This window comes from Crocodylus porosus, unplaced genomic scaffold (genome assembly GCF_001723895.1).
Source record: "Crocodylus porosus isolate Cpor-Errol unplaced genomic scaffold, CroPor_comp1, whole genome shotgun sequence".
NCBI lineage: Eukaryota > Metazoa > Chordata > Crocodylia > Crocodylidae > Crocodylus > Crocodylus porosus.
Window position 1 is genome coordinate 23,451,401 of NW_017728950.1, and position 20,027 is coordinate 23,471,427.

Below are 20,027 nucleotides of genomic sequence, written 5' to 3' on the forward strand. Positions count from 1 at the left end.
CCATGAGGTGATTGGGTATTTTAAGGTAACGCTTCCAGACATCCATTAGCATCCATTAGCCTGAGATTCAATCCATCCTCAAACAAAACAAAAAAAAACCAGCACTGAGTATTCCCAAATAGTCACACAGACCTATTAAACACTGAAAGCAATAGGAATACCTAATACACATCCCAATTTAAACAGGGAATTAAGAGTGTTTACATCTTCTGCATTTGGATTCCCAATTTGCGTCCATTTTTACTGTAAATGGCAAATTCCTGAGATAGCTTTAGAAAGCTCAGCCTAGATGTACTGTCCATGTAACAGCTAAGAAATTGACCCTTAAGATCCAGGAGGACTTCTCCATCCCTAAGGGCCTGCCTTACTAGATGGCTGGTTCTTGCTTTTTAGAAAGTATGCACAGCATCTAAAAAATGAAGCAGACATACAGAATTTTGAGAGAAACATTACAAAATCATCCAAACTGGCATGGAAAAGGGACCACTTGCTGTACCTCTCATATGTTTAAGAACATTTATGGCTTTTTCAGGATCAGTGGACAAAATGGCTTTATTTAACCACTCTGATGCTAAAGAACAAGGTGTATCATGATGAAAGGCTGCCCATATTTTAGCCCTTACCTTGCCCTTTGCATCCCTAGATATCAAGGCACTTTACAAAGAAACATGGTGTCATTATCCCCCTTCTTTTAGATGCAGAAACTAAGAGAGAAGAAATCTAAGCATCTTTCCTGAGGTTATCCAGAAAACCAGTAGCAAAACTAGAAAAAAAGCTCAGGTCTCTTAAGTCCCAGTCCAGTGGTCTGTCCATTAGTCAACACTGCCACCTTCTATTTTGGTCACTGTGAACTACAAACTGATCCAAAATGAGGCCATTCATAGCTAAACTTTTTACACCCCTTTTCCCTGGTTTTAAAATGTGTGTGTGTGTACACACACATACATAATATTACATATATATATTATATACATATAAATTATATACACATATGTGTACATACACATGTATGTGTATGTATAAAATAGACACTAAAGTTTTTCTGTGGATTATTAAGATGCAGCATAATGGCAAGTCAACATAAATCAGTCAAGATACAAGAGCTCTTTTTTCCAAATACAAAGCCATTGAGATACAAATGATGGAAAAGGTGCAAGGGAACAATTACCAACCAAGAATTAAAACACACACTAAGTGCAATCATATTATAGCAAAGTTAGGACTTTGGGGGAAGAGTATCTCAAGATCATATTAAGTAATACGCGTTCAGTTATTGTCCAATTGCTCCACTGAAATAATACCAGCCCAGCTTGCTAGTTGTTGGTCCCAAACCTGGCACCATACCAGAGTCTTGAACCAACTTCATATAGTCCTGCATCATATCATATGTTACACATACCACAACTGCCAGGGGTACAGGTCAAGGTGTGATGGGATCCGTTATGTGATCCACACAATTACACTTCCTGCCATGCCACGCATGCATGGCAGGAGGCATGATTGTGGAATTGAGCATCAGATCCCATCACACTTCGTTGCCAATGCAGGGGGAGCCCAGCACCATGATCCTGAGTTCCCTCTGCATCAGCAAGTAGCACCATGCACACCCTGCACTCCACAAGCTCCCAAAGCTAGGAGCCCCATCAGCTGCAGGGCTCCCACCAAGGGAGCACACCTAGTCACATGTTCAATTAATGGTGTCATAGGGCCCAGAGGCCACAAAGTTATCATCATTTTTTGTGGAATAACTTTGTGGTTTATTCCCTTTAGGATGCCGTTAATTGCTTTAATGTGTGGCCAGGTTGCAAATTAAGACATAATCAACTGGATAATCAAGTCGAAGTGTAACATGTGGCAAGGGCCTTAGAGGTCATAGTAAACATTACCCTGGACTGCTCAGAACATGTTCTGTCAATACAATGTGGTAATGTTCACTACAATCTAAATAAAACATGTGTTAAGTGTCCCATGTGACAAGGCCCTCAGCCTGTGGGTTGTTCAAATACTGCATCCACTGCAACTGAACATGCTGAACTCATGTTGTCAGGATGCAACTCATTTTATATAATGGAGACCTCAATCCTACACTTTGAAGCAGATCCCTGCACTATTCCCAGATGCCAGGGAAGTCCATAGGGCTGAACACAAGCACAGAAGAAAATCCCACAAGTCCCATGGCAGAATGAAAGCCCACAAATTCAATGCTGCAAATGCTGAGGGCATATCTTCATGCTAAACTTCCATGCCAGGCAGCAGTGCCCTCATACCCACCATACTGTTTTGCAGGGGCTGCCTTCTAACTCAGAAGCAGTGTAGACGGATTCATGCAGTGCTTCAGATCAGTGAATTTTAACACAGCTGAGTGACTGGAGCCAAAGAGCCCACTCACTCAGGAATGCCAGTGCCATGCTTCCAGTTTAGGGGGCAACCTGTACAGTTACAGTAGCTTGCCATGATTTTGTTCATGTTTTTGTGGTAACCTTACTGTAATGTATACTAAATAATCATTTTTATTTCAGTATTTCCAAATCCTTATCAGCTGTGTCCAGTCTGGAAGTTATGTATCTGCTATGTCTGTGGATATAACAACAGTTACAGAGCCTATAAAGTCAATAGCAGTGACTACAAAGCTAGCTTCGCTGGGGGAAGGGGCCGCTCCGAGTGGAGAGGATGCTTCGCCAGCATGCAGGATGACAAGAGAAAGGGATGCTCAGGTAAGCAACAATGTCCTGGGAGTAGGGGACCACAACTGTCCTGTGACTGGGGGGGGGGAGGCGCATGCACCCTCAGGAGGCTTCAAGTGCCTCTACACCAATGCTCGTAGTATGGGGAACAAGCAGGAGGAACTGTGCCTTCTGACTGCGAGTAAAAACCCAGTCTTAGTAGGGCTCACAGAAACCTGGCAGAACCTGACCTTTGACTGGGTGGCAGGCATTCGGGGTTACACCCTATATAGAAGAGACAGGACAGAGAGGAGAAAGGTGAGGGGGTTGCGCTCTATGTCAAAGAGCACCTCACATCATCAAGGATTAGGTTTGAGATAGAGGAGGGTCAGGCAGAGACACTCTGGGTCAAACTACAAGGGGGTGTGGTGAAAGGGACCTTATGGTAGGTGTCTACTACAAACCACCCAACCAGGGGGAAGAGCTGGACCAGGACTTCTCCAGTCAGCTTATAGAGGCAGTTTGGGCAAGGGATGTTATTGTCATGGGTGACCTAAACTACCCAGACATTTGCTGGGAGGAGCAGACAACCAGGTCTGACCACTCGCATAGGTTCCTAGCTGTATTACAGGACCTTCACCTTATCCAGGAAGTGCACAGCCTCACTAGGGGTAATGCCTTGCTGGACCTGCTCCTGACCATGGGGGATGACCTGGTGAGGGGACTGCAGGTCCTTGACCACCTGGGCAATAGTGATCATCACCTGCTGGATTTCACTATCCAATGCAGGGTGTCAAGGGCTTACACCAAGGCTAATGCCCTTGACTTCAGAAGGGCCAACTTCAATGAGCTTAGGAGACTAGTTGGGGAGGCACTGAGGGCCCAGAAGGTAGAGAAGATGGGAGTCCATGAGGGATGATCGTACCTTAAAGGGGTGATCCTCCAGGCCCAAAGGATAACAATCCCTGAGAGAAGCAAGGAAGTAAGAGTGCTCAGAAGCCCACTTGGCTCAGCAAGGGCATTCTGGATGTCTGAGGACTAAAAAGGGGGGTGTACAACCAGTGGAAGGGAGGAGCTATCACCAAGGAGGAGTACTCCTCCTCGGCCCGTGAGCATAGGAGGGCTATTAGGAAGGCCAAGGCAGAGATGGAACTCAGGCTAGCATCCAGGATTAAGGACAACAAAAAGTACACTGGGAGCAAGAAGTACATTGGGAGCACCAGGCAATGTAGGGTCCCTGAAAGACTCAAATGGTAATCTTGTGGCTACACCAGATGAGAAAGCTGATATTGTTAACAGTTTCTATGCCTCCGTTTTCTTGAACAGGGACCAGGACATCCCTCCTACCAGAGGTAGGGACAATCTCAGAGATAGCTCTGCCAGGCCTTCTGTCAGTGCAGGTGTAGTTAAGGATCTTCTGGAAGGGCTGGACATTTAAATCTGCAGGTCCAGATGCCCTCCACCCAAGGGTGTTCAGGGAGCTGGCAGGGGTCATCATGGAGCCCTTGGCCTGGCTGTATGAGCATTCATGGTCATCCGGCCAGGTGCCAGGGGATTGAAACTGGCTAATGCGGTCCCAATTTTCAAGAAAGGGAGGAAGGAGGACCCAAGTAACTATAGGCCCGTAAGCCTCACCTCAATGCTTGGGAAGATCTTGGAGAGAATCATCAAGGAGCACATCTGTGGAGGGCCTGCAGGGGAGATCATGCTCGGGGCAACCAGCATGGGTTCAAAGGCAGGTCCTGCCTGACCAACCCAATTGCCTTTTATGACCAAGTAACTAAATCCTTGAATGATGGTGTTGCCGTGGATGTAGTCTTTCTCGACTTTAAGAAGGCCTTTGACACTCTCTCACCCCATTCTCATCAATAAATTAGGCATCAATGGCACAGTCACCTACACAGTTGGATGAGTAAAAAATTAGCTGATGTGGCACGCCCAGAGAATAGTGGTGGACGGGTCGTACTCAATGTGGTGAGATGTGAGCAGTGGGGTACCTCAGGGCTCGGTCCTCAGGCCTGCATTGTTTAACATCTTCATCAGTGACTTGGACGAGGAGGTTGAAAGCATGCCGTCCAAATTTGCTGATGACACTAAAATGTGGGGTGAGGTGGACATACTTGAAGGGAGAGAGAGGCTGCAAATAGATTTAGACAGATTACAAAAATGGGCAGATGAAACTAGGATGGGGTTCAGTGTAGATAAATGCAGGGTGCTGCACCTTGGAGAAGGAATCCACAGCATACATACAGGCTGGGGAGTTGCCCTCTTGGAAGCACAGAGACAGAAAGGGATCTTGGAGTCATTATTGACTCCAAGACAAACATGAGCCGCCAATGCCAGACCACAGCCAGCAAGGCCAGCCATACCTTGTCATGCATCCAAAGATGCATCTCAAGCCAGTCCAGAGAGGTGATACTCCCCCCTCTATGCGACTTTGGTCAGGCTGCAATTGGAGTACTGTGTCCAGTACTGGGTGCCGCACTTTAAAAACGATGTGGCCAGCCTGGAGAGAGTTCAGAGGAGGGCCACCCACTTGGTGAGAGGGCTGCAGGACAGGCCCTATGAGGAGAGAGTGAGGGACCTGAACCTATTCAGCCTCGGCAAGAGGAGGCAGGGGGGGACGTGGTGGCTGCCTACAAACTCATCAGGGGAGATCATCAGCAAATGGGAAGAGCCCTTTTCTCCCCAGCACCACCTGGGTATATGAGGAACAATGGTAATAAGCTGATGGAGAATAAGTTTAGGTTAGAGATCAGAAGGCAATATTTTACAGTTAGGGTGGCCAGAATCTGGAACCAACTTCCTAGGGAAGTGGTCCTCACCCCTACTTTGGGCAAATTCAAAAAGAGGTTAGATAATCACCTGTCTGGGGTCTTGTGAACCAAGCATTCATTCTTGCCTGTGGCAGGGGGTCAGGCTAGATGATCTGATCAGGTTCCTCCTGACCCTACCTACTATGAAACTATGAGAGGCCTCCAGTTCTCAAATTCCAAAGGAGACACGATGACCAGCAATACTGAAGGTATCACTGAAGCATGTAGTCAATGTTTTAAAACCCCAAAGTAGGGACTCAAGACACAATAATAGCTCAAGATCAGCCATGAGCTATAAACTTTATCTTTTTCAAATTTTGAGCAATTTCTATGCATTTTCCTGCAATTTGAAAAGGAAAAGCAAGCAACTAGCCAGCAGGTAAAAATCTGTCTGGGGGGGGGGGCGCGGAAATCAATGGCAAAAAGTCTACTGACATCAGAGCAGCCAGTATAAATAAACTATTTATGGTTTCTCTCAAGTGTGCTCTCTGATGCTGAATAAGTTGTGAGCCAAGAGTGATGATTGTAAAACATCAGGTGCTTACAGGAATTTTCTGTGACACTGGCAAGGGGCAAGGCCTGCCAAAAGCTTTCCCCACAGTCAGTGTCTGTCCAATTTCTCTCCTAAGAGACCGTCTTTGTCAGATAAATACTGTGTAGTGACTGCATTGTTGCCCACAGCCAATACATTTCTAACCTTTCTATTTCATGTGGAATCTGATAGGTAGTGAAGCTTGAGCTCTGAATGAAACTTCTCAGTGTTTGTATCTCCATTTGCTTCTCTCCACTGCATCTGGGTTGTGTAATGGACAAAGATGCCTAAGTTCTCTCAAAATGCATATGCAGCGATGCCTCTTTTCCAATGTCCCCCTCTGGACTATGGCAAACAGCCCATATAGTTGATATCTTGCTTGTAGACATTTTTAAAAAACCACAAAAAATGGTGCTTTAAATCCTGAGCTGAGCACAGCGCATGCCTAGAAGAATGAGCATGTTAGTTGGATCTGGCTCAACCAATGTCTATATAGATTGGGCATTTTAGTGGGGCTTTTATCCAACAGCCGATGGAATCAGTGTTAGCTAAAAGTGCCAAAAATCCCCACTGAAGCACCTACCTGGTCCATACAGATGCTGTAGAGCTGGGTCAAAGTAGCATGGTGGAGTTTTGTTAGAAAACTAAAGAATTTTCCTCCCAAACCCAATTTTCAGGTTTTATTCACGATATGGATAGTTTTGGTTCTCAGTTAAAGAGTTTAATAGAAATGTAAAAAAAGATTCTGTGAAGAGAAGATACATTATGGGAGGGGGGGGGATGATTAGCTGAAAACCCAACAATCATCCAAAACATTTCTAAGAGGAATCTTCCTCTAGCCCTTGTTTTAAGGTGTCCCTAAAGAATGTAATCAGTATTTGTCATGTACATCCCTATATTCTCTGCAGATGCACTTTCAGGGTGGGGTTGGTGTGTGTTCTCCTTCCCCGTCCACTCTTGACCAATCTGCTAAGCAGGTTCCTCTTAATGATCTTTCCCTCAAAGTCTCTATTCCTTCTAGGCCATCCCTCTCAGCACTCAGACCTAGGAGTGACCAATCACATCACATCCCTATAATTCTCCAACATGGTTTGCCTATAGAACTCCTGCTTACCATCCGTCAGAGGAAAAACACAACCCACCATTGATGTCCAATTAGTGCTACAAATCAGTGCTATAAATCTCTGGTGCTTAATCAACATGCAGTACTTTTCTCTCCATTATTTTGGATATAGGAACACAGGACCAGAAGGGACTTCCTGGGTTAATGAGTCCAGTCCCCTGCTATTACAGGAGACCACATCATACAATCCCCTTAATGAATTTCATATACACTTTTGTTTGTTAGTTTTCCATTTTAAAAATGCTAAGTATCTTGTAAGTTATCCACAGTGATATCCACTTTCCAGGATATATTGTAAATGTCAATGTAAAACCAAGTAGTTACTAAAATAATCAGACCCAGGCATGCGTGGTCTTTCAATTATTGATGTTATCATAGCTAAATTTATAAATAATGTATTGCTTTTGCTGTATGGTTGCTGGTTTATTTCCATTATGTTCCTTTAGGGATGTTAAAAAAATGCCTTGATTCTACTGTTGAGATTAAGAAGAGCTGACATTTTATGGAAAGAAGGTTGGCGCAATGTTTGTTCATGCGAAAGAAGCATACAGGGTTCCTACAAAGTGTGGTCACACCATATAAAGACTCTTATATAATGGAAGCCTCCCATAAACATTTTATATAACTGTGCCTTTTTAATCCTTTTTTTCCCCTATAACAAAAAAATCAAAGATATTAATAAGGTTGGACTTGTTTTGTTTTTAGTGACTAAATGGATTGGATTGTGTCAATCCAAATGAGCATCCGTAAACTGGACAGAAGTGTAATTGTTACATGGTCCTAGCTGCAATGGCATCACTGGAGCTAGTAAGTGTTAATATTTGACCCAGTATTTGTATAGTTAATTGTCCTTTTAGATGCTCTTGTAAGACATGTGTTGTTTCTGTGTTTTAGGGCTTTTTTTTACGACAGGTTTTTTTTTTTTTTGTGGTATTCTGAGGGATTTAAGCCTTTAGGAGCAGGAATTCTAGGAGGGAGAGTACACTTAAGTTAACTCTTGATATAATGGCTGCCTGCTGTAGGAGAGATCAACACTGGAGTGGATAGCCATGGGGAGCTAGCTAATAGAATGCCAAACAGATAGGTTCAGCTTGCTGCAAAATAAATGGGAAAGGAAGGACGGAAACTTCTGGCACATTAATTTTAAGCCAGTGAAGTGGCATGTCCACTGGGAAGTTGTTTGGGACATACACTGGCAATTTCATCCCATACTACATAACCTTGAATAGCTTTTTGATTGAGTGTGAGGGTTTGATGTGGGAATAATAGGAATTCCTTGCCTTAATGATTGCCCACAGATGTGTAGGTCTAGACTCACCGGCCAGGAACTCCCTTTCATTCCTGTGTCCCTAACCTTTACTCCCTTCTGTAAAAAGTCAGAGGCATAAGCATACAGTGACCCCCAACATTAATGGGATGTAAAGAATGGCTGAAGGAAGTACAGCACTAGAAACGCTCGTGGGATTATTGGACATTTGGCAACTAGGCCAAAGAAAACATGTTTCCCAATATTTCCCTGGTTCTTGTGTTTTTTTAGAGGAGTTAAACTACAGTTATTATAGTTAACCTACTCTGCACAGGGGCCATGAAACAATGGGCACTACAAATATAATCTAGCAGGATGTCCCTGGCCCAAAAGGGGTAAAAATCAAAATAGACAAAGATGGTATGGGGTGATAAAAAGGGAAATAACAAATTGTGTAGGCAAACTGTGTGTTATGTTCCATTTATTGGCAGACAGTCCATGACGGTATTCCTTTACCTCAAGTTGTCAGGGTCTCTGTTTTGACTCCAAAGCTGGTCTCCAACATGCTGAAAACCCACATTATGGTTCCAAGTTGAACTTTCTAATGTTAGGAAAGGTTGGAATTTAGGTAGTCAATGCTTGTGTGTAAGGATGCTCAGGATGGTCACCTAGTGTACTATGCACGTGTGCTGGGATGTATATAGTGTATGTAAGTGCAAGTAATAGACTACATACTCCATATTTTCCTGAATACTACACACCCCCAAATAAGATGCACACCTTGGTTTTGGAAAGGCAAAATGAATAAAAAAGATATTTCTAGAGTTAAGGTTGTCTAGAAAAGGAACAGAACATGATCATTAGCTCAGTCACCCTGCCTTTACTTCATAAGCAAAAGCTGAAACCCTAGCTCCTGCTAAAACTGGTCTATATGGGCAGATCGGTGATTCTCAAAACAGCAAAAAACAAGTTTGCAAGACTATGAAATAAGAGATGAGAGACCAGGAGTAGCTAAAAGACAACAACATTGCCAGGAGGAAGGTTAGCTTAATTAGCAGAGCATCAAGACACTTCGAGCGGCTGCATAGGAGTGCATGCTCATGCACTGTTACGTTTTTCAGGGGGAGCAGGTTGTGTGTGTGTTGTGGTGGAATGAACAGCAGATTTCAGAGTATGAAAGAGTAAAAGGTAGGAGAAGAAATCTTAAGGAGACAACACTGGGGAAGAATAGACAAGGAGGGAGAAGGGAGAAAAAAACTCAAGGCAGATGAAGGGAGAAAGAAAGTGCAAGAGGGACTGGGTGTAGCCATTGGGAGAAGAATGAGAAAAAACAAGGGAGAAGCGAGGTGAAAAGAAAGGAAAAAACAATGACGCAAGGAAAACTATAGTAAGACAAAGCAAAAAAAAAAAACAATAAAAAAAGGAACTCACAAAGCCAGCAGGGTTCAAAGGGAGGACAGGAGCAGCAAGAGGAGGATTTAACCAAGATTTATAGAGAGGGAGCATAGAACACAAAGGTTGTAGAACAAGCAGACTGGCTTAGAGATGAGCAGGGCTCCAGATGGGGAGAGCCCAGGGCAGGGGCAAAGGCTAAAAGGACAGAGCTGGGGAAGGGTATCGAAGGAAGAAGGCAGAAGGAAAGGGGAAAATGAGGTGGAAGAGGTGGAGCATGGGAGATGAAGGTGTGAGGAAAGATGGGCCTTATGTGAGGGGAGGAAAGATGGCCAGAAAAATTGAAAGGGGGACAGGAGATAGAACCTGGATGCAGACAGGTAAGGGAGACCAAGAGAAGTATTAACTGGGAGTTATCAGGTATGTGGTTACCCAGACCATGTCTCAAAAGGCATGAGAGAGAGGATACAATGAAGAAGGGAGCTTGAACAACAGAAGGACAAGAAGCATGGAGAAACAGAAGGCTCAAGGCAGGAAGGAGGGAAAAAGATAGAGAGCAACTGACAACAGCCTAAAGGGGCAGGGGAGGGTATTAAAGGACTCCAACAGTCACTCCAGGTGAGTAAAGTAACTGGTGCCTACAAAGAGAGCAAAACAGCACCGAAGTGTAATATAACACTGTTGGAGCAGTGCGCAGACCTTTACTATCAATCCCTGTACAGCCAGTTCAGCATGAAGAGCCTTCCTGTTTTGTGTCCTTGTGACTAGATATTTAGCAGAATTTGCAGTTTTCATTGCATGAAAACCGCATGCCCCTGGAGGCTGGTGGGGGGATGGCGAGCTCCCGCAGGTGGCGGCAGCACTGTCAGCGGCAGGAGCATGGTGGTGGTAAGCAGGGAGCTCCCACAGGTAGCTACGGCACAGTTGGCAGTGCGGGGGGGTGGGAGAGGGGGGTGGCAAGCGCCAACCAGCAGTCAGTGACCACCTACCAATGCCACTGGCAGCATGGGTGGCAGCCAGTGGTGATCATGAACTACCTGGGGGGAGGGGAGGGGTGGCGAGTGGTGACCACCCACAGGCGCTGCCCGCAGTGTCACCAACACCTTTTCACAGGGGATCCACCCACGTGCACCCCCTACACATCGCCAATGTTTCATTGGAATCTGACAGGCTGTGTCATTAGCACTGCTGCTATGGCTCTGAACGTGCAAATTCTCGGCTGTTAACAGTGTGCTTAGCACCCAGGCCACCCCAAGTCCCATCCAGGGTCTGAGCAGCAAGTAGCAATTGGAGCATAGCAGGAGCTTTAGGAAGTGCTCTCCAGTTTGCAAAATTGTTTCTTGATCAGATTCAGGTCAAAAAGTCCAAAATGCAAAATTACAAAGAGAAAAGACATTTAAAAATTCTTTTGAGAAAGCTTAAAGTGAAATTTCTCAAGACTTTTCCCTATAGAAGCCTCAGGCTTCTGGCTGACTGGGCAGCTCTCAGAGCTAGGGAGTTGGCCAGTCGGTCATGTGATATGCTGTTGAACTGGAAAGCCTAGTTTTTACTTTAAAAAATTTCAATGGCATCAATATGTTCCCCCAACATATTTTTTCCTAACACCATTTCCCAATGGAAAACTATTCCACTGAGCTCTACACCCATGCAACAGTTTCCAAAGAGCTAATGCCAAAAAGTTAGAACAAACCTACTAAGTTTTCTGATACCTCTGTGTGGTGCCACCACATCCTGAGTCATTTGTAGCCATCCTATAGTACAGGTGAAAGCAAAATACAGCCTGTGGGCCAGATCCAGCCCACCAAGCACTTTCATCTGGCCCATGGGCACCCACCAATGAATTTCACCCTGCCCAGCCCTTTTGCCCATGAGGGTGGGAGTGAGGTGCCAGTGTACACCTTCCCCACCTCCAACATACCTTACTGCAGTGGTTCTCAACTGTTGGTACCTTATGTACCCCCTGCCGCTCACTACGGCTAAAACGAAACTGGAAGTCCCGCTATGGCACTTCCAGTTGTACCACCATGAGCAGAGTCCAATTTTTTCCACCGCGACCTGGGGCAAAGCAGCCTGTACAGGGGCTCCCTCCCTATCCCCTGGCACATTGACGCTGGGGAATGAAGGCCCCAGCGCACCGGACACAGCCAGAGGGGCAGCAGCTAAAACTTCTGGCCCAAGCAGGCAAAGACCAAAACGCAGCACCCACATACCCCCCAGGGTATGTGCACCATGGGTTGAGAAACACTGACCTATTGCACTTCATGCCCACCCTCACAGCTGAAAGGGCCCGGACCAGGCAGCAGCAGCTTCCAGAAGTGGCTGCTGTTGCCACTGCTGCAGCCGCCCCAGGAGGACCTGCTCAGCTTACCTGGCATCCCACTCACTCTGGGCAGCACATAGGGAAGCAGTGGGTGTGGAGGCACGGCACAGCTGCAGCTGGGTATGGGCAGAGAGCACAGGGCTGAGGCCAGCGGCAGCATGGAGACCATGTCCAGAGGAGTGGCAGGCGTGCAGGACTTGGCTGGGCAAGGCATGGGTGTGAGGGAGAGTGGGGACCCCCTATACTGCCAGCAGCAGCAGCAGGCAGTGGGGGTGCTCAGGGCACTCATGCCCTGTGTAGGTGCTGGTGCCCAGTGGCACACAGCTCCAGCCAGTGCTGTACATGGGAGTGAGAAGATCAGCCTGCCTGGCCTGCCTGTATTGCAGGGGCTTCGCACAGCACACGTTCAGCTCCCACACTCACGTGGCACTGGGGGAAGCGCCACACTGGAGCTGGCTGCCTTCCCTGCCCCCTGCCACAGGTCCCAGGAATCCACTGAAAGTGGAGGGGAACCCAGGAGCTGCAGAGTCCCAGGACCCGGAGATGGAGTCCCAGGATTTGCACAGCAGGGGGCAGAGAAGATGAACGGCTCCAGCATCCCATGGCTTCCCCCAGTGCCATGCAAATACGGGATCTGCACATGCGCCACAGGGAGCCTTGTGCACCAGAGGCAGGCTGTGCTCCTCGTCCCCATGTGCAGTGCTGGCTGAAGCCATGCACCACTAGACACTAGTGCCTGCATGGGGCACAAGTGCCCCAAGCACGCCTGCCTGCTACTTCTGCCAGCAGTGGCAACTGCACGCCAGGTGGGGGATCCCCACACCCCACCCACACCCCACCCATACCTCACAAGCCTCACATACCCACACAACCCCCCCCACATATACACCCCAATATACCATATGCCTCTGCACACAGCCACACCCCCTGACACCCCCCCCACCCCCACCATACACCCAATATACAAAAGACTTTATTTCTGAATTATGCAATCCCCTTTATATTGAGTACCCAAACATAAATCATGACTAATATTTTTTGTAATAAAATTAAAATATGCTATAGTAAGTGTTCACTTTTAGTGTACAATTTGGTTTTTTTCTGGTTCCAAGATGGCAGCCCTCCCCTCCCAACAGGAGTATTTCCAGGGGTTAAGCGGGGGGGGGAGGGGGCTTCAGGTGGAGAAGGTCAGGGGTTAGAGGGCGGGTCCCAGTATGGTGGCCAGGTGTTGGGGCAACTGTCAAGGGGCAGGGCTATCCATGCAGCCCTTGATAATCACCAAAACTCATTAAGTGGCCAACTAAACTACTCCCAATGCCTTCCCTGGGTACCCACAGTGGCCTCCTTACTTCCTTTCAACCACTCATGCCTCACATCAAATGCAAATCCTGAAACAAAACCATAAGCAAACTTACCTTCCTATGTTCTAGTTCTAGTTCTAGTTCTAGTTCTAGTTCTAGTTCTAGTTCTAGTTCTGCAAAGCTCCTCCCCTGAGGCTAGTCTGGGTCGGACTGCCTCTTCTGCCTCAGAGCTCTGTTTAAATCCTGGCTCCACTACCTTCTAGTCACCAGGCTCCCATTCCCTAGTGGAACACAAGGGATTCTCCTTACTAATTGGCAGCTTATTGCTCTGGAGTCTGCCTCTCCCTGTAACTACTGCTCTCAGTTTTGCAGTCTTCCTCGTTGCAACTTACAGCCTGCACTCAATAAGAGGGGTTAGGGGGCCCTGTTACACTGGTCTTGACCTAACAGTCCTCATTCATTATTACCTTATAGACTAAATCAGAGATGTGTAAGCTTTCATAAGCAGCATCTGATAAATTCATCCACTGCTTACACTGACTTCAGACTAATGTGACTAACTACATCTCTCTGCTCATGTTTAGTGATAGCTGGACACTCACCAGCAGAGGCAAGTCTGATAAAGTATTATCTAGGCTGATCTCTAGCAAATATGGGCCTGAGAATTCTAGCAAATGGTTCCTCTATGAAGCCTTTAACCGTGGCTGAGCTAGAGCATCCCTTTTACAGAGAGGGTTTTCAGGACTTCAAGTGACAGAGAATCTACCACCTCTGGGAGTAGTTATAATGATTAGTTACCTTCATTGTTAAAAATGTGTGCCTTATTCCTAGCCTGGCTTTAGCTTCCAGCCTCTGAATACAGTTATACCATGGTCTACAGATTAAAGAGCCTTCTACTATAAAAAAAAAAATCTTCTCTTTGTTTAAGTGCTTCTAAGTGCTCAGGATAGAGGTCCCTTAGCCACTCAAGTTTTCAGTGCTTATGGAATCAATAATTCATCAAATAAAATTGCCTTTACAAGGGTATTACTCAGATAATGCTTTGAGCATATAAATAAAACCTTTCCTTTATGTAGCATCAGTTTTATCACGAGTATTACGGTAGCACAGTGACCCTAGCAAAAATCACTGTTCCAAGGTACTAAGTACTTTACATGTAAAGCAAGACCCTTGGCCTAACTTTTCCCAGTCTGAAGACAGAAGACAAGTAAAAGATAACAGGGGAAAGAAGGGCATAGAGAGATGGACTTATTTGTCTAAGGCCAAGTGGAATCATGTATAGAGCCCAGAGTTGGACCCTCCCAGTGAACATCATCTCAGTGGTCACAGCAAGGGCACAGTGGGAGATTCTGAGTGTATCTGTGTTACCTGATAGTTCAGTGCATACCTTCTCATAACAGAAGTAAATGGGAACATAAAATATATATAAATAAATGGCAACATAAATATTCAGGGATGTAAACCAATCTCTGAACTCTCTTGTGTTGTGGGAAACCCACATGTCCAATCTATACCAAAATCCAAGCTTCAGTATCCATAACTGATACCATGTAAAACACTGATCTACTGGCCCAAAATGTAATGACAAAGTCTACAGAAGCTATTTCAATCATCATAATGTAGAGATCTGGCTCTGTAGAAGCCAGAGCTGCACCTCTATCAACATACGAACTTCTCTGGCAAGGGAACTGTGTCTTCTTTATAACTCTTCTTAGTTATAATGAGCATATGTTGTGCTCTCCCAGATGTCATACTTACCAGTACTATCAAACTGCACACTATCTTTTGCATGAGCTATGCTTTCTTCTGAAATTAGTTCAGTATGTTCTTTGGAGTCCACTCTTAATACTTGGTTAAAGCATGTATTAAATTTCTAATTAAATGTTTCTTCTGTTGCAGTTAAAAACAGAGAGAATGGGAGGAAGAGTAACCAAACTCAGGACAAACTTCATATTTGTAGAGTCTGCACCTACTATTTTGAGACTACATCAAAGGGTATTAGACGTGCTATAGTTCAGTGCTAGATTGCAGTAGATAATCTCATCTACTTGTGCAGCTTCAGCAGCTTGCTGTCTCATATGACACAAATATTTATCTCCACACGTCTTGTTCCTCTTCATCCAAGCCTGCATCTCATTCTGTGTTTTAGATATCTCCTTCTGGACATCTCACCACCATCCTAACAGAGCTGAAGCCAAACTCTCTATCTTCCTTCCCAAATCCTCCCCAGTATTTCTTTCACTTCTGTCGGTGTTAGCTAGAATTTTGTCTTGTTTGCTTATTTTTTATGGTTTATAATGTGCTTAGTATTCAACCTAAGTTCTGTAACTATGTAAAAGCCTTCTATGTCCTAGAAGGCTTTTACTTATGCTAAATTGGGACCAGAATGATAATATTCTTCAGTGCCAGATAAAGACCAGCAACATGATTCTATTAATATGTAGTAGACATGCACTCTGTCTAGATAGTACAAGGTGTCTTTGGGTTTGGCTGAATTTTGAGAATATTATAATTAAAATAGCAAAAACTAGTCTTTAAATTTGTGACTCGATAATGCTGTACTAATTTCAGGGCATACCAAGAAGAAAGACTGTATTACCCTGGCTGTGCAAAACAAGATAAGAGGAAGCTATGAAAATGCCCTTACGAATTTTCTCATTCGGGGAGGGGGAGGTATCATAAGGAAAATGCATCATAAGTGGTATACATGTATAGTGTTGGGTTTGCCTGTACATAGCCACTGCAAATGATAACTCATATTTATAAGACTACAAATATTCTAATGAATGCCCAAACATAGAGTGATAGAATCATAGAGAAGTAGGGCTGCAAGGGACCTCCAGAGGTCATCTTGTCTAACCCCCTGCCTAGGCCAGATCATCTCTATCCAAACCATCCTATACAAACCATAATCTAAACTCTACATAAGACTACCATAAACCCTGACATAACACAGACCTAACCTGCCACAGGTAAAGCAGAGGAACCATGGCAACCAAGATCCTTCTTCTATGAAATGCTGTCAATACATGCTCAAGAGATCCCAGGCCATTCCCCAGCTACAAAGAGGGTGTGTTTACACATGCACTTTACTGTGCATTAGACTAATTTAATATGCAGTAAAGTGTTATTATCTACATGTGTGCAGCAATTACTGTGCACTAGATTAAAGCACAATCTGCTAGTAATGACAAATGCAAGTACTAGAAAATGGCACTTTAAACCATGGGTGACTGGTGCCTCTTGAGTCAAGGAGAGCATGTGCCTTCCCGATACCAGTCAGTGACCCAGGGTTGGGGGGTGTTGATCTCACACACCAAAAAGCAGCCACACCGCTTCCGAAAGTCCCATGGCCACTCCCGCAGTTGCTTCTTAGAGTTCTTTCTCCTCTGGATTGTGTGCTCTGTTGCTGAAGGGTTTTGATCACAATCTCCTGTGAAACCTAATTTAAAGCCCCCATTACTAGCTTGGCCAGATGATGCCCAAAGATGCTCTTCCCTGTTCTGTTCAGATGGATCCCATCTCTGAATAGCAGTCCTCCTGCAAAGAACATCTGCCCATTCTCAAAGAAGCCAAAACCTTCACACCGACACCACCATCTCAGCCACACATTTCATTTCCAAGATATTATAACCTCTGCTTGGACCCTTGTCTTCCACAGAAAGAATTAATGAGAACACCATGTGTACTCCAAACTCCTTAATGCTCCTGATCCTCATTACCTCTGATCTTCTCAGTGTCATTCCTGGCAGTATCATTGGTGCCTAATAGGCCTATGCGAGTAAGCAGCTATTCAATTTGGCTTTGGATCCAGCTGCTTTGAATGCCAGGGATCTGATCTAGAGCTCTGGGCCAGGTTCCTGCTTTGATCCCGCCAAAGCTGCTCCAAAGCTTCGGAGCCGCCTTGTAGATCAAGCCATAGGGTATAATGGGGAATCAATTAAATATCTATATCTTTGTTGTTTTTTGTCTGATTTGGATGAAACTTGCAGGGATGGTAGCCTCTGCTGAGAGCATGATGCCTGCAAAGTTTCAAGTAGATCAGTGCAGGGGTTCATGGGTAACTACACTCCAAATTCTTGAAAGAAAACTCATGTCACATCTGTGTTACACCACACGGGGGTGAAAACTGCAGGGATGGTAGCCCCTGCTGAAGCCACAAAGTATTCCACATTTCAAGCTGCAGACAAGCAAAACTCATGACATGGGTGACACTGTGTATTTTAAGGTGCAGCAGGGTGAAAGCTGCAGAGATGGTAGCCCTTCCTGCAGCCATGAAGCCTGCCATTCATCAAGGAGATAGGTTCAGGGATTCTGGGGCCCTGCACCTCTAGCTGCTGACAGACAAAACTCGTGACATGAATGCTTGTGCAACTGACTGTCTCTGTCTTGGGGCAGTTGATTGTCTATACTGATTCTTTCCTCTCCTTAGTCTGTTGTTTTTTTGGTGTTAATTGTTGCTAATTAACTAATTACATTAGCTAGCAACTCTGTATTGAGCTGGTCCCTGAGTGAATCATGATTGATTAGTAACTGGTAACACAGTAGCTTAGCAGCCAGGCCTGCAGTATTTTCCTACTACCCCAACACAGAGGCAGTTGCACAAGCACCCATGTCACAAGTTTTGCCTCCCGGCAGCTAGAGGTGCAGGACCCCAGAACCCAGAAGCCCTGCACCAATCTTCTCGACAGCTGGCAGGCTTTGTGGCCTCAGCAGGGGCTACTACCCCTGCAGTTTTCACCCCCATGGTGTAACACATAGACATGACATGAGTTTTCTTTCAAGAATTTGGGGTGCAGTTCCCCTGAACCCCTGCACCAATCTTCTTGAAACTTGGCAGGTTTCATGCTCTCAGCAGAAGCTAGTACCCCTGCAAATTTCATCCAAATCAGAGAAAAAATAACAAAGTTATAGATATTTAATTGATTCCCCATTATACCCTATGGCTTGATCTACAAGGCGGCTCCGAAGCTTTGGCCATATCAAAGCAGGAACCCGGCCCAGAGCTCTAGATCAGATCCCTGGCATCCAAAGCAGCTGGATCCAAAGCCAAATCGAATAGCTGCTTACTCGCACAGGCCTATTAGGTACCAATGATACTGCCAGGAATGACACTGAGACGATCAGAGGTAATTATGAGCAGGAGGATTAAGGAGTTTGGAGTATACATGGTGTTCTCATTATAGATATTTCATTATAGATATTTCACTGATCCCCCATTATACCCTATGACGGGATCTCTGAAGTGGCTCCAAAGCTTTTCCCAAGCACTTTGGAAGATCCGAACCACTTTGGAAAGCCTAACAAAGCCAGTGCTTTGATCCAGATATACTGCTTTGGACACCGAAGCGTCCAAAGCTTCTCTGGATCCAAAACACAGTCCAAAGCCTTGCACAGCCCTACTGCCTAAATGGACAAGTACAAAGTGGAGTTGGAAAATAACCTAGTACCCTTGGCAGCAACCTGAAAGGGTTGGGCTCTGCATCTCTCTGAATTTCCAACAAAAATATTCTAATTATCAGGCCACAAGCTAGACTTTACCAACTTGCTTCTTAAAGCTTGCTACTGCACCTTTTGTTTACGGGTCATTGGCTAAAACAGACAGCAGTTTCTTCCCATAGCAAAGGGCCAGCCTAGAACCTAGAGTCCTCCACCATTCAGAATAGGTATCATCTCACTGAGCCGTATACCCTCTAGCTTTAACTCTTCCTTCCTGGCCCCAAAGATCTCCCTCTCTTAGCTGCTGAGGGGGCCAGCTGCAAAAGGAGGCCTGACTTATACATGGCCTGATGGTTAGATCACTGTGTTACAAAAGCAGAGAGAGCCACAAGCCTCGCTCCCAGTGAGTGGGCTCTGGAAACCAGGTCTCCCACCTCTGGGCAACCACCCTAATTACTAAGGTTGTTCAACTTCTACGCTGCTGTAACACACCCTGTGGGCTGCACCAGTAATGCCTTGCGCTACCCCCCAGCCTTGTGGACTGTACCGTGATCTTCTCTCACTTTGACCAATTTGTCTGGCCTTGACTACACCACCATAGCCACTCAAAAAGCACTTTCCCAACTTCCCACTGTGCCATTGCCATCCCCCTTCTGTCTCCCTGTCGCGTCTGCACTGGACATAAGCTGCTTCTCCTAATTTTTACACCTGCACAATAAGTTGCACTGCACCTAGAAGATCTGTTCATTGATCACGCTACCAGCCCCTGCCTTCGATTTTTTGTAGTTTTGGATAATGGCTTGTTTTAAATATCAAAATGTTTTATTTTGGATGGATTCAATGTTGAATTGTGTCTCCTGTGCTGCCACTGTACTTTCTTTATGAGAGTTGTAGTTCAGAAACCTTATTTCCCCTCATTAGCCTATGTACTTGGTTCTCAATAAGACTACGTATCCCATGATGCACTACAGCCACGGGACTCCCATGGTGTACCATGGCATGAGGTAGAGTGAAAACTAGCTTGCACCATGGGAGATACAAACCTGCTAGGGGGTCTCCCATGAGGAAGAATAGGGGCATGAGGCATGGATATGTGATATGCATAAACAGGGGCCTACCAAAATGGCAATTCATGATTTTTTGTGGAAACTGTGATTTCAGATGGGCTGTGCAAGAAAGAATGGGCTCCACACTT